General features: G+C 48.2%; 1 protein-coding gene across 1 annotated transcript in view; it reads left to right on the top strand.

Moving 5' to 3' along the window:
- Positions 1–4,082: 4,082 nt before the first annotated feature.
- Positions 4,083–10,971, top strand: part of RBM12B (RNA binding motif protein 12B) — a 36,303-nt gene continuing 29,414 nt past the window's right edge. Inside the window, exon 1 of the mRNA XM_069621351.1 lies at positions 4,083–4,249. The gene's annotated coding sequence lies outside the window, so the exon portion shown is untranslated. The remainder of the gene's footprint in view (positions 4,250–10,971) is intronic.

Raw genomic sequence — 10,971 nt, 5'->3', positions numbered from 1 at the left:
ACCTCACTACCATCACAGTGGTGATGCCCCTAAGGGAACTAACAAAGAAGGACACACAGTGGGAATCAACAACACAGCACCAGCAAGCATTCCAGCAGATAAAGGACTCACTTTCCAGCACCACAAGAATGGCATTCTCTAATGTAGAGCGGAAAACCGAGCTCCTGGTGGACACCAGCCCACTTGGGCTAGGTGCAGTCCTGACACAATAGACAGGGACAATGGCATATATCCAATCGCGTTCGCCAGCCGAGCGCTAACGAAAACAGAGCAGAATTATGCGCACATCGAGAAAGAGGCACTAGCGATCATCTGGGGCTGCCGCCATTTTAGAGTATACCTCTTGGGTCTAGCGGCAAAGGTGTACACCGATTATAAGCCACTGATCCCCATCTTCAAGGGGTCTGTGCCACATCCCCAGCAAGGCTAGAAAGGTGGATGCTGCAACTACAACCATTTAACATCGATGTACAATACAGGGCCAGAGCTGGAAAACTGGCAGATTGCCTCTCCCACTACCCACGCGCCACCACAAAGCTCGAGGAACAACACGCAGCAGAAACGGAATAGCACGTATGCCACGTTGTTGCATGTGCACGGCCACAAGCACTCACGCTGCAGGAGATAGCGGACGAAACGAAGACGGATGCATGCCTGCTGAGAACCATTCAAGCAGTCCAATGAAGAGACTGTAATAATTACCTGACAGCAGTGGCCCAGCGCACACCCACAGCCCAAGAAAAATGACAAGCCCTGTTTGGGATTTGCCACGAACTCACACTGTCAGGTGAAGGCGTGTTGCTAAAGGGACACAGGATCATCCTGCCAAGCACGCTGGAAGAAAGAGCTTTGAAGTTAGCACATGGAGGCCACCAAGGCATTATAAAGACTCAATCATACCTAAAATCTAGAATGTGGATGCTGCGAATGCACTGACGCGTGATAGAGCTAATGAAATCATGCGCAGCATGCCAATCGGCAAGGAGGCTGGAGCCACCTGAACCCATCGTCAGCGCACCGCAAAGTCACACCTGCTAGGAGGCAGTAAGCATGGACTTCTGCACCATCGCTGGAGAGGGGTATCTCCTAGTCCTAGTCCATGAGTTCAGCCGCTACCCAGTTTTAGAACATTTGACATCTACAAATGCAGAGTCAGTGATCACACCACTCGAAAAAATATTTGCAGTGCATGGAATAACCCACCAAACTGAAGAGCGACAATGGCACACCATTCACTAGTCAGGACCTCAAACAATTCCTCCAAGACCTGAGCATCAAACACAAGAAGATCACCCCATACTGGCTGCAGGGCAATGGCGATGCGGAACGGTTCATGGGGTCTCTGAATGAGGTCATACGGATTGCCAAAGCACACCACCAACCATGGCTCACAGCAGTATACAGATTCTTGCGAACCCATCGACAGACACCACATGTGTCAACAAGAGTGAGCCCATCAGCGCTCATGTTCGGAGTGCCGATCCAAGCAGAACTCCCTGTACTCCCAAGCTGGGTGATCCCTGATCCCGCCATACCCCTAATGGATGAAAGGCGAGTAAGGAGGAACGATCAAGAGAGCCAAGCACGTCATGCTCACCATAGGGAACTTCAACCTGGAAACACGGTGCTGGTAAAGAGCACCCCAAAAGAAAATGACAATGAACTATGAGTCTCACCCATGGATAATACAAGACACCAACCACAGCATGATAACCGCCACGCGAGGAACCGAAGTAGTGACACGGAACGTGTCTCATTTCCGGAAAGTCCCAGAAACAATGTGGAAGGAACAACCGGAACATCAACCAAGTGGTGCAAGCCCTCCCTCACGACAGGGGGCACCAGAACAAACAGAGGATGATTCTGCACCTCACATGACGAATGAATAATTCCCCCAGCGAGACACAACAACTCCAAGCCCCCCCAGGGCGACTGAGAGAGGGCACACCCGCGATACCAGATGAGGGAGAGACCTAAACCATCAGCCCGTCCCCACGGGTAAGTACTACAAGGGGTGTGCCATCAGGGAAGCGAAGCAGAGGAGCAGCAGTGAGAGACAATCCGTTTACATGAAAGTTATAGTGTTTAGCATTCTAAGTTTAGGAGGAGTGTGGTTTAGCCATGATAGGCCCAGTCATGTGGACGAGGGGAGACCCGAGTCATGTGATCTGGGCGGGTAATAAAGTTGGCCCGGGACTACTTTAGTCGGGCGCTGTAAGCCAAATGAGGTGGTCGCAGTGATTTCTTTGTGTGCCGTATGTCTGAGGCCTGTGCGGGCCTTCAAATGGAACGTAGGCCCCACTCAGCATCGGGACCTACTTATTGCAACAGAACAATATGTAACCATCATATTACAGCTTGCGGTTTATTCATTTATTTAGTTTGGAATTTCCTCAAGACCTTCCTCTTTGCTTCTGATTTCTCTCCTCCTCTCCCCTGCTGATCTTCTGGCTGAATCTGAAATTGTGCTGGCTACCCTCTGATCTCAGGCCCAGGTCCCCTCCCTGCCAGTTGCACACCTGCACCGCCCACCTGGCAACCCTAGCACTCAGGACTGTTTCTGTATCCCTACAGCCCCTACCAGCACTTGCCACCAGCTGGCCGAACTCTTATTTATTGTCTTATTTATTTTACTGTTATACTATACTCTGTCCTGCCCCCTCTGCTTCCCCCTGCACTTTTCCCCTTCCCCCCGTCCCCTGCACTTGCACAATCTCAATGTCACCTGGCCTAGTAGGATCGTTGTCTCTGTCTTCCCTCTGTTTCCCCTCCCTTGCCTTGTCGCGCCTTTAAACACTTGTGTATAGACGCGTTATAAATGCCACATCATAATATCAATACAAGTCAGACAAATTATGTATAGCTCCACACCCGAAGAAAAGGTTCAGACACACTGTAGTATGCACTTGCATTGGTTGCATTGGTTTGTCAATGCGGGTCTTGGAATGTTTCCCTGGGCTCGAACCTTGTGGTGTGATGAGGTTCCAGCAGGGGCAGTTGGAGACACACAGGATGGGAGAGCAACTGAGATGGATATGTATTATATAGCGCCCTACTCCCATTTCCCTTACTGAGCCCTGTAACAATAAACACTCTTCTTATTTATATATACTAGTGTCTGAGTGTCTCCTAATTGCCTGGCTTCCATATGACACTAGACACTAAACACACCTATCACTCCCTACAATATTCCCTATGATACAGCTGGATCTGCACAGCACCGACACAACGAGACGAGACGGCCCACAAGGAACCAGCAACAACCCACCCACAGGGATACAGCCAAAACAGAACCAGAAGTGCTGGAATCAGGATACAGACCCCACTAATCCCAACCCTCAATTTTCTGCTTACTCAACCCTCACAAAACTCATACAACCATCTCTCTCCCAGCAATCCGCATGCACTTCATCACACTGCATCAACAACACATTAACAGCACCTACAGCACATGAGGTCTCGCCCGATCCGATACTTGCACCAAAACCCAGCACTCTATGTGTAGCGAGCTGAAGCTGCCAACAGCACACCACCTCTCCCACTCTCCTCCTCTCGACTAATCCTACCCACCCTCCTTCCTATCTACAGATGCGCCAGAACGCCTGGGGACCAATTCCGTTGGTGATGGTGCGCTATATAAGTACCTTAAACATAACATAACATATAGTGCACCAAACCCGTGGCCATCTAGGCGCTGTTCCTGACAGTGACTAAAGGTGATGTTGTCAGTTCCATGTCTGCGTACGAGGTTACAGAGGTGTGCATATCATAAAGGTTACATGGTTACACATATCGCTGTTCTTGTTTTTTATGGATGATTTAATGTTACAGGCAATTTTCAGAACTGTTTATTGTCTCAGTTAAAGACATTAAACAGAACGAAAATTGCCTTTTCCGTTGCTTGTTTAATTTGCAGGAGATGGGCGGATTTCGAAAGAAAAAGCACCGTTTACATTTACAAAAACATCTGTTGGCCGTGGCGGTACTTGTTTCTCTGAAGCTGTTTCGTATTGTTTTTTTGATAAAGTTTGACATTTGAAAAAAACTGTTCCCATGTACTAGTACGTTTAGCATTGTGTGTCGTCACTCCCTACATACACCGCGGCCCCGAGAGTTGCATTCACACGGCGCTCATCTTCTCGCCGCCATTTCCTCGTAGCGTAAGAAAGAAGCTTACGTCTGTCGCTCTGCGGAGGCGGTGCCATTTTGTTGGAATCGCTTCCCAGGTGTACTGAAGCAACAGTGAGCGGTAAGAATGACTGATTATTGCGGGCGGGTTGTTGTTATTTACTAAACAACGGGCAGGGAAGCGCCTAAACCACCGATGGTATGTAAACCCGCGAAGGTGACCGTTTGAATTCCCTTCCGGTAATGGCCTTCCCTCGTGTACAAGCCAACGATTACTCGTAAGACTTGTCCGATCCTTTGATCAGTGTGGCGTGAAGAAACGGTACCTTTCGTGTTATGCCGAGTGCGAAAACTCCGCACGATGCCCCCGCTGGTTGAACCTCTCACTCGTAGAGATGCTCAATTTCAAGGCAACGATTGGGACCCGATGGCTAGTCATAACCTTTTTAAGTCCAAGAATTGCTTGTGTGTATTAAGGTTATAAACGAAGAAAGTGAGTGAACCAAAAATTCACTTAACGCCAGTTATGTATGCCACACTACTAAATAACTATTCTTGGTAGTTTAATTTTCGACTATTAAACACTGGCATTCAAACTTTGGGGGTGGGGAGCGGTTTTTAATAGATAAGTAGTTAAAAATCTGCTTATATTTTTTTACAGGTTTGGCTCCCCGGGTGATCCCTTGGGCCAACCTTTAAGTGGGGCGGCTAGAAACAAAATATTGGCGTGTGTGCTCGGTATGAAAACTTTCAAATACTACTTTTAAAAAAAAAAAAAAAAAAAACTCCAGGCTTAGTGGGTTGTAAAGATCAGGGCTCTCAAGTTTCCTCCCCCTTTTTTGTTCTTGTTCTGAAATCTAGTTATTACATACGCTGCGCCACATCAATAATGGCAAATGTCATACAGTTCATGACCAGTTCTGACACAAACATGTCCACAAAAGCGTTCAAGACAATGCAAATTTGTTAGAAGTGAAGGTTCCTCAGATCACTGGTCCTTCCATTCTTTTGGGGCGACTCATGTAATGCCAGTCTGTGTTAGAACATAACTCCAAATGGAAACACGGAATACCATCCTAGAAGCCAGGACAACATTGCCACATTTATCATGGAAATCGGGTCTAGCTTTATGGAGGGCCTGTCTTGCTGCAATCCTCTGAACTCTACGAGTTGAGTGCAAAGGCTGATCTAGCCAAAGGAAACCTGACTGGACACTGAGCGCCGGCTACACTTCAATGAGGTACCCTTGAAATGAGTCAAAGTTTCCTTCCTACACATTCTTAGAGTTTAAACCCTCACCCAAAAACACCCAGGAGAAATTACTAGTGTAACAAGTTTCCTCTACAGTCTGCTCAAGGCATATAACATCTCCCAGCTGGATACCACATACTTTTCTTTGCTGCCATCATCCATAGTGTCATACTTTTGACTAGACTTTGACTCTTAAACTCCTGTTACACCAATTTTCCTTCTGTTCTTGAAATCAGCCAGACGCTTGATTCAAATTGTGTGGGTTTTTCAGTGTCAGAATCACTCGGATTTAGCAATAGTAGAACCTTTTCTGATCATTCATCTCCAAAAGACGTTATCGATGTACGTTTCACACTCCATACTGCACATTTCTATATAAATGCCAACTCTTTTATCCTAGATCATGCCATGAATTAATACCTGTTTTGCAAGGGTTGGGATAATAATCGTTAATAGAATCATGACTTTTCTGAAAGTTGGTATGGAAAATCTGTCTTCTATGCTATGGCAAGACCCGATGCTCATATTGTCTTGTTTAAGGCTTACTACTAATGAATCTACTTGCTCGGTTTTGAAGTAGAATGTTTCAAATACTGAGCCCCCGCCCCCTGACCAGTCTGCTGCTTTCATAATCTAGTCCAGCCTGGCTCCCGCTAAGAATTCCTTGGTTGCCATGGCTCCGAAATACTCCAGTGTCTATCCCTGCTTGCTCCATTTGGCCCATCTTGCTAGAGTGGCATGACACTACCTTCGGTGGTTTCATAAGCGCTATTAGCTGATGTTCCCTGGTTTGCTTAAGCTCATACACTTTGAGGAGCTTGCCAACACAGGGTTTAGGTTAGTCAGGAAATGCTGAGTACAGTGCAGTTGCGATGCTAGTCTTGTTCCTTCTAGTAAGTAGACTGTCTCTCCCTCAGGAGAGAAACTCTTGCTTGTTCATCCAATGCCCTCACGTCTGATACTCTTACCTAAGATCAAACATAGAAGCATAATCAATTTAGCTGACATAACTTTCATTGATTGGTTCATTGTCTTGTCAGGAGACACAAAGATGCCACACTTTATCAATATCCCTCTTGGTGTACCCCACGACTGGGGCTATGTTACCCTCTTCATGCACCATGGAAATCACTGACCTACCCATTGACTGCCTTATAGGCCGCCTTTCCTACTGAAGTTCGATAAGGTAACTGCATCTGGTGTAATGAGATTTGTACCCATTGCCACGCACCAGCTGTTCCAACAATCCCAAGGATGAAGCAACTTGCTGCTTTTGAAATACCTGACTCTTGTGGCATGGTATGATAGTTTATTTATATCGCACCCATACACAAGTGTTTCAGGGCGTGACTTGTCGGATATCACCCACGCTAGTCAGCTTAGCGACCCATTCAGCACCTCAGGTGAAGGCACCCTGTTGTATCCTGCAGCAATTGAATCCGCTTCTCTGCTGTGAGTCTGGGAACCAAGGATGTGTCAACAAAAGGGGTATAATCTGTATCACTCTGTTCCTGCCCACAAAATCTAGAGGAGGGGTGATCATGTATCTGTGTGCAAACCTAGCAGGTATTTTGTCGTCACTGAAATCTTCCTCTTCAGGCAGTAATGCCAAACATTTTTGGCTAGCTCCTTTAGGAGTCTGGATCTCTTGCCCCTTAGGTGATTTATATAACATACTGCTGAGAGTGCAATGTTGTAGCCTTCACCGAATGGACACTGTGGGGTTGACATTTTCATGTCAAAAGGGCCTGCTAGAAGTTCCAGGCAATTGATGTGTCTAAAGCTCATCCGGTGTTCATTTGCTGCCGATGGTCGATCCACAGCAAGCTCCCAAGCTGGACTTGCTGGCATCTGACTCTTGACCACAATTGGCTTCCATATGATCCAATCACCAATGCATCTCCGTCCTGACATTTGGATCTTGAGCCTTTGAAAACGTTGATCATGCAACAGACCTGGAAAAATTGATTGAATTGATGACAATAGGCGCACTAGTAGTCCCGCTAGCTGCCTGTTAGTAGTCTGCTCTTTTGCCAGCCATCCTTATCTCCCTGTGGATGGACTGCATCTTGTGCGTCTGAAGACTAAGATGCTGCTACTGTGTCCACTTGAAATCACAAGAATTCCATTGTGCGAGCTGCTACTAGTTCTGAATTGTCCCAATTATCAGGAAACGCACATTTTGCAATCTGTATACTTACTGTTGGGCAGAATCCTGTGCAGTTCCCTTGGGGAACACTGCAAAAAGATTAAGACTACAGGAGTAAGCAGTAAACCCAACTGGTAGCAGTCTGCACCACCCTGATTTACCTGGTAGCTGTGGCTGAGCAGTCGGACTTCTCTCAAGAAGAGTAGGGCAGTATACACAATGGGGCTAAGAAACACAGTAGAGCAAACAGACACTGACCAGAGCTTTGTATAAAAAGTATATAATTATTTAAAACGCACTTTCGGCAATATACTAGCACTCTAAATCAAAAGCAAGTAAAAACGCAGTCAGGTAAAGTATAAACACCTCCCTTGATAACTATTAGACAAGTCAGAGTTAAAACACCACTATTTGTTAAGAGATGTGAGCGCGTAACCTAGATGGCACTTCAATAGTTAAGTTAAAGGGAGAGAAAAAGGCAGAGCATAGACATAAAACAGGTCCCAACACTAACAGGTCCCAACACTTTTAGGAGCTCTTAGCAAGGGAATAAAGGCAGTATACGTTGTAGAGCCAAAGTTCATAGGTCAGGCCCACTTTAAATGGAGCATAGCGAAATGTGCCCAGGATCACAGTTTTAAATGCACTAAAAGTCTTTGCAGAATGTTCAAAAGAGGTTGGTTCTATTCAAGAAGGTAAAGTTAGATCTGGGGCCAACCCAGTTGGAAAGCCAATGATTTAATGGTCACCTTGGGCAAACGGAAGAAAGAGAGGCCAGGCAGGACACCGTACCTTAGAGAGAGGAAGCTCCAGCGGTGGCAGTTGTTCCTGGCAGTGGTTGCAGTTCATTGTTTCGACCAGGGGAAGAGAGGATCTCGTCGAGGAGGAAACGTAGTCGATGCACTGCACAGGGATGAAACCAGGCGCGGAGTTCGTCGGTAAAATGTGCGTTCCTTTTATTCGCGGTCAAAGTGGTGAAGCTTTGCTATCTGGCCGCCGGGGTGCTTGGCACGGGCGATTCGACCAAGGGACGTCTTTGGAAGGCGAAAAGGGTGAACTGGTTGGTCCCACCAGCTCAGATGAAGAAGACTCGTCCAGCAGAAGATCTTCTCTTGTCGTTGGGAAAGTGGTGAGTTCGTTGCAGCAGGGCTTCACCGGTGGTGTTTGCCGTTGCAGATGGCTCAGCTTCTTCCCTCTTCGGATTCTTAGGTTCTGTGGCGACTTGTGAAGTTCAGTCCCCAAGGCCCTGCTTTTATGCAGAAAAAAAACCCATTCAACAGCCTAGCTGTGGGCCAATCAGAATAGAGTGCGACCTGAGTTGCTATGGTAACGCCCAAAGGGCCAATTCCTGTGGAACCCAGGCCATTTGGAGGGCTTCTGTGGAGAAGCCCGCCAAAAAGTGGAACAAAGGGCTCGACCTTGGTCAGAGTTGGAGACGGATAAGAACACCATTTTAGAAAAGTTCTGGCAAAAAAAAAAGTTGATTTTAATATTAAATAAACCGCAGTATCTTAAACATTGCACCAAAAAGTGGTGCGTTTTAAAATCTATGGGAAAATCCCATAGAGAATATTCCTTTGGAATATTTTGTGTGGTAACCACTAGGGCTGTACCGAATAGCATATTTAGTATTCGGCCGGATACCGAATAGTTTTTTTTTTTAGGCAAACATATTCTAGGGCATAAAAAATCTGCATTTCAATGAATAAACTAAGGAGGCATTCTATTGCATGGGTACATATTTATTAATTGGACACATCTCTGTAAGCTTATGATAAAAGACAAAAAAAAATACAAAAGTTACGGGAAAAGCCCTCACTCTTAGTAAGAGTAACCTGTAAGGGTAAGAGTAACCTGTAAGGGGAAGGTTGTATTTTAGGAAAACAAGCCTTTCAACATTTTCAGCTAAGAGGCTGCTTCTGTGTTCGGAATAAATATCTCCAGCTGAACTGAACACTCTCTCGCTGTCCACACTGGTAGGAGGAGGTGCCAAGTACACACGCGCAACTTTTGCCAACCCTGGAAACCGAACACTGTTCATGTCCCACCACTCCAGCGGGTTTGCAGTTTTAGGGAGCAGCGGCTCTCTCAAAAAGACAGTGAGCTCAGTGTCCAGGGAACTTATGGACTGACTCACACCAGCCGTGGACTGCTCAACAACACTGTCCCAGAATGCCCATATGCCACATGGTGGAACGCTCTTCTTCGGTGGTGGCTCATCCTCTTGTGGGTCAGGGTCTGCAGGTTGCCCCTCAGGAGGGGAGGACTGCTCGCAGAGGGCTAAGGCAGTAGAGTGCATAGAACATTTCACATTGTTGGCCACAACATCATTGCTGAAAAATGTTAATTTGAACCGCGGATCGATGCCTGTTGCCACACAGGGACATCATGGCACAATGGAGGGGGTGGGGGAACATGGGAGAACATTGCGGGACAACAGTGGGGGTGGGCGGGAACATGGGAGATCATCATGGGACAATTGAGGGGTGGGGGTAAATGGGAGTGCATTGCGGGACAAATGTGGGGGTGGGGGAACATGGGAGAGCATTGCGGGACAACAGTGGGGGTGGGCGGGAACATGGGAGATCATGTGACAATTGAGGGGTGGGGGTCAATGGGAGTACATTGCTGGACAACTGTGGGGGTGGGGGGAGCATGGGGGACACATTAGAAATGGAGGCCGCCGGGGTCGGCAAAGTGGCCCGGCGGCCTCATAACTCTGGGGGGGCCGCTCCTGTAGGAGCGGCCCCCCAATGCAAAACAAATGGGCCACCGGCTTTGGCCCGGTGGCTCGACAAACACAACATTATTGCGGTGAGGCCGCGGGGGTTCCCTGTGGCCCCGCGGCCTCACCGTGCTCAAGGGGTGAGGGGGGCACATTTCACAGCGAGGCCGCCGGGGTCAGCAAAGTGCCCCGGCGGCCTCATAACTCTGGGGGGGGGGGCGCTCCTGTAGGAGCGGCCCCCCAATGCAAAATAAACATCGGGCCACCGGCTTTGCACCGGTGGCCCGACCAGCATACCTGCAATTACTGCGGTGAGACCGCGGGGGTGCAGGGCGCCCCCGCGGCCTCACCGTGGTGAGGGGGATGGGGGGCACATTCGAAATCGAGGCCGCCGGGGGTCGGCAAAGTGCCCCGGCGGCCTCGTGAGTCTGGGGGGGCCGCTCCTGTAGGAGCGGCCCCCCAATGCAAAATAAATGTCGGGCCACCGGCTTTGCACCGGTGGCCCGACCAGCATACATGCAATTACTGCGGTGAGACCGTGGGGGTGCAGGGCACCCCCGCGGCCTCACCGTGATGAGGGGGTATGGCGGGGGGGTCACTTAACTGGTGATTTCTCTGGGTCCGGGTGCTGGCATCTGCTGGAGCCCGTCTGTTAGCATAGGAAGCGAGGGAAGGGAAGAACTGTTCCCTTCTCTCGCTTCCTATTTCAACATGTTAG

Source organism: Ambystoma mexicanum, chromosome 5q (genome assembly GCF_040938575.1).
Source record: "Ambystoma mexicanum isolate Mex_15411 chromosome 5q, UKY_AmexF1_1, whole genome shotgun sequence".
Lineage (NCBI taxonomy): Eukaryota > Metazoa > Chordata > Amphibia > Caudata > Ambystomatidae > Ambystoma > Ambystoma mexicanum.
Note: the sequence above shows the minus strand (reverse complement) of the source record. Positions and strands in the feature narration are given on the sequence as shown.